The sequence below is a fragment of the Prunus avium genome, chromosome 1, assembly GCF_965620075.1.
Source record: "Prunus avium chromosome 1, drPruAviu1.hap1.1, whole genome shotgun sequence".
Taxonomy (NCBI): domain Eukaryota; kingdom Viridiplantae; phylum Streptophyta; class Magnoliopsida; order Rosales; family Rosaceae; genus Prunus; species Prunus avium.
In genome coordinates, this window is record NC_142284.1 from 15412898 (window position 1) to 15417743 (window position 4846).

A 4846-nucleotide genomic window follows, 5' to 3' on the forward strand; every position below is an offset into this window, starting at 1 on the left:
GCTCTCTCTGCCATCTCCGACCCTCTTCTTCGTCTCGCCTCTCGTTCAAGGTCTCTCTTCCTTCCACGACGACTGCTGCGTAGATACAGCTGCACCAAAATGGATTCAGTTGCATCCTCAACTTGTGATACTCGCAAGTGCACGAGCCGTTTGGTAGTATAGCATATGTAAGTGCGAGGTCGATCCCATGAGGATTGGTGATTGAATGATCCAATTCATTTTCCCTACACAAAACAGAAATGAAAAAGAAAGGAAATAAATAAAACAAGGAAGAAAGAAAATAACTAACTCAAGTAGATAAGTTCCCAAGTTCAATTAGATTAATGGATTGGTTCTAGCTAAAGTATGATTAAGCCATGGTGTTTGGTCATAACCTTGTGTTCCTAATTCCCTAATTTGATCATTTGTTGTCTAACCTAAAATTAAGCATTAGGAACCCATTAAGCATAGAAGAACAATTTAAACAACCAAGCATGTATCTATTCCCTGTTGTCGAATGTCCATACATACTCTTCCTATTCATAGTTCAATTCGAATTAAAGCATGGTGTATACTCTTAATTCAAACCAAGATAGCTAACATGCAAGCCTAAATGGTGATCAATCATTCAAACTAGCATATTAACTTATAAGCATAATGAATAAGAACAAAAACCATAATTGAAACTTGGAAACTAATCAAACTTGAAACTAAAGAAAAGAATTTACATAACAATGAAAATTAAAGTAGAACTTGGAAAGACTTAAAGGAAAATTTAGTAAAAGGATTTTTGTTACAATCAATTGAGAACTAGAAAGGAAAACTAAGAGAATTTGAGGGAGAGAAGGGAAGGGAGCTCTAGAGAAGTGTTTGAGAGCTCCCCCCCTTGGGGTGTGTTTACAAGCTTAGAGAACATCCCTATTTATAGGCCTAGGGGAAGTGAAAATCTGAATTCAATATGGCTAATGCATACAACACTTGTATTATAAAATCTGAATTGGTTGATGCACTTGAATTAGAAAATCTGAATTGGTTGATGCACTTCACCAATAAATCCCACCAGCAGCCCTAGCTCATCTTCATGTCACCATGACCAAGCTTCCAACCAGCTCAATAGCTCATGCCTAGCTCACCATGACCAAGCTTCCAACCAGCTCATCCTGAGGTCAGCATGACCAGCAACTTCAAGGGCTTACGAATTGGGCTAGACTGAATCAAATGAAGACTTTAAGATGTCCATTGTGAAGTTCAGAATGTGTATGATCCAAAGACACAAGTATTGGCCCAATCCAAGCTCGGAGGAGGAAGTTAAGGCCGAAACAAATTGCTAACTCGTTTTGCTCGCTAACAAAAATCCATTCTGAGCATGGTTCAGTGTTTGCTAGGTAACAGACTCCATATTTATCCAATGGGGCTGAATTTTGGATATGTTATAGTATACACCCATTGGAACAACTTTCATGAAGAATGTTGCCTCATCCGAGCTATGTCGGTTGCTGAAACAAAGCTTGCAATATGACCTACGGAACTGGACTGGCAGGGGGCTGTAGCCAAAACGAGTTTGTCTTTAAGCTCTTCTTCCCTTCATCCAAATTAGGCCTTAACATGCTTGAATTGCATGAATTATGCTCTCTTGCTCTTTTGGCCTACAAAACACACAAAGCGAGGCAAATAACTCAAAATTATAAGAAACTAAGCAAAAGAAGTAAGTAAATTTGGGCATGTATATGTATGAAATTATGAGCTTAACAACGACCTCATCGCACAACAAGTCGTTGATCTCATTTCCGCTCTCTGCGCTTCCGCTGATGTTTCGCTCTGAGCTGACTTCGTCGCCATGGTTTCCAGTCGCCTCTTGTCCGATCCATTGGCCTTGAATCGCCGTCAGATTATATGGTATTTCCATCCTCCGCATTTATCAATTCTCTACTTGTTTATTTGTAAATTTCGGAATCGATTTTGAGATTTAGATTAAAATTTGTGGTAATGATTTGTTTTTCTGTTTGCTTCTTGAGAAAATGTAGGAAAGTGTTATGTTTTTTGTTTTGTTTTTTGGTAATCAAACAGTGCAAGATTGGTTAAGGTTGGACGAATTTGGTGAAATCGAACTTGATTCTACCACCTTCAAATTACCCCCACCAAAGTTTTAATCCCTTGGCTTATCTGCATCTTCACCACCTTCAAAAAGCCATGCTACTGATTCCACTACTCTGCCTTCATTCAGGATGAGAGCCATGGTTGCTCGCTCTTGTGAAAATCCCATTGCCACAAGCTGTTGGGCAAGTGCTTCTAGCTTTATTGACATGAGATAACCACTACATCGTTCATGCAACTCCTGAGCTCGCTGCTCTTTCTGTCGCTGATGCTTCCTCTCATTCTTCTGACGAATTTTCTCTCGCTTGTCATTGTCAACTCCCGGTACTGCTTCCTGCTTGGTAGGTTTTAACGAGTCAGTGTCGCACGCGTGTTAGTGTTCTATATACATAATTCTATGTTATATATGGTTATGTACTCTTTTCCCCTTCGACTAGTTTTTGTCCAACTGAGTTTTACTGGAAAGGTTTTTAACGAGACGTGGACATCATGTAACATCCCGACCCAATTTAATTGTTGTAATCAATTTATTTAATTGTGAAATTACAATTTTGCCCTTGAGGTAGGGTCACTTTAGTCACTTTTTCATCTAGAAATATTTTGAGGAAATGAGTAGCACCATTTCGTAGAGCTCGCTCTCAAGAGTTCGTAGACACGTAGTGGGCCCAAATCGGAGTTTTAACGAAGAAGTTGTGGTCAATGGAAGGGCAGTGGCACAATCGTAAATTTTTCAAAGTTGGATTTTATATATGAATTTGTTGTTATTATTATTTTTTCCAATTCAAATTCGAGTAGAATTCCCATCAAGTCATGGAAAGCTTCAATTTTTCAATTTTCCCCATTCATATATGATTTCTGAATTAGATTTTTCTTCTCAGGGCATGGAATGCTTTAAGTTAGGCCAGGAATGTATTCATTGGCTGGGCTGGAATGCGCTGGATGAAGCCAGTATATGTTCACCCATTTTGATTTGTTTCCTGTGATGGTAGGGTAAAGTTCCCCATTAATCCAAAGACCATGGTTGGTCAATAAATTAACTTTCTTTGTGTGTCGAGCGTGCCACCGTTAGCAATTTTTCAATTCGAACAGATTTGAGAGTAAAAATAACTTGCACCCCAAGCTATTGACTTTGAACAAACGATTGTGAATTTGGGTGAGGAATATCTCCCAAGTAAGTTCTTTTCTATGCCTTAGACTGGTAAGGACTTTATAATTTTTCACAGTAAAAACTGGTAGTTCTGGCCAGAATGATTGATAACAGAGTGAACCACTTTCAGGCAGAACTCCCCTTTACAAAGCCCAAAAAGGAAAAACTGACTATGAAAAGACAAAAAGAGGGCAGTGCTTCCATTTCTGCCTGGGTAGATGCCTCTGTTCTGGGTTGGATTGGGTATGCCTATGCTGGACTAGACTTTTAACAACTTCAACTGCTAGGCTTCAGCTGCAAATATGGGCAGAACTGGGACTTTTCCAGTCTGAAAGGGGCAGAAGTGGTTGGACTTAAGCTGGAACTGTACTGTGGTACCTGTGCTGCTTAACCAAGGCTCTCCATAAATTTGTGGAGGTTTTTTGTATTTGTGAAAACTCAAACTCTGCTTGTCTTGGCTTTACTGAACCAAATTTGTAACGAGAGAAATCTCGTTTTGCTGGTTTGTGAACTGGGATTCGAATCAGGAACAGTGTTCTAACTGTTTTTGCTGGGAAAAAGCAGTATGATTCTGCAAGCTTGTTGTGAAGCTTTTGAAATTGAAATGTTTCAGACTCTGGGTCTGTTTGAATCTGTTTGAAGATTTTCTGAGATCAAGTGATCATCTTGAGTGTTTGTCTTTTGACTGAGTTTTGGTTGTGTTGATTGTGTCTGTACTCTGTTCACTCTCTCCTGTATTTATAAGAAATGTTTTTGGGAATTTTTGATTCTTTTAATATTTGGGCGGCAAACAATCTCAAAAGATCTTTTAATTTTTTTTTTTTTTTTTAAAAAAAAGGAGTTCTATCCATTTTCTGGTAAGTAAAACACTCAACAATCAGTTCCTGAAGTGATCATTTCCCTGTATTTTGATGGGGTGCCACACTTTTCTTCCTTTTCGACTGCTTTTGCAAGAATCTGAAGCTTGTGATGGTAAGTTCTCAGTTTTTGAACAACTCCCTGTTTTCCGCTTATCTGCTTTTCATAGAAACAGAGTCTGCTTATCTTTTGAAAATGGTGCCTTCTTTTGAGTAGAGAAATATCTTTGAATAAACAAAACGGAACTTGATCTCCTGGCAGCAGAGTCTTTTCAGAGACGTTCTTCTTTATATCTGTCCCTGTTCATCCCCTTAATTCTAGTTGAAATTGTTGACTTTTCTTAGAACAGAGGGTCATGTGGGTCTGTCTCTTTTTTCTTTTAATTAAAACCCAATTGAGTTAAGTTTTGTTTCAAACCCAATTTGAGTTCCTTCGAGGCCCAAGTCTTTTCTTGATTTTGACTGCTTCCAAGCCTCCAGTGTTTGGGCCGAGTGCATTGCTTTGGCCTGCTTATTGGATAATGGGCTGGGCGCGTCGATGGGCTAAGGGTTTCAATTTTCAGGCCCAAGCAGGTGGCCTAAAAAATGATGTGGGATTTTGCTTTTGGACTGGACGTGCCAAATTTAGGCCCAAACAGTATAGTAAATATACTAAATCATGGTTTTAACCGGCCCATTCGCACCAGGTCAAAATTTATGTTCCCATCAAGATATGAAAAACTTCAATTTTTCAATTTCCCCCATTTTCATATTTGATTTATGACTTAGA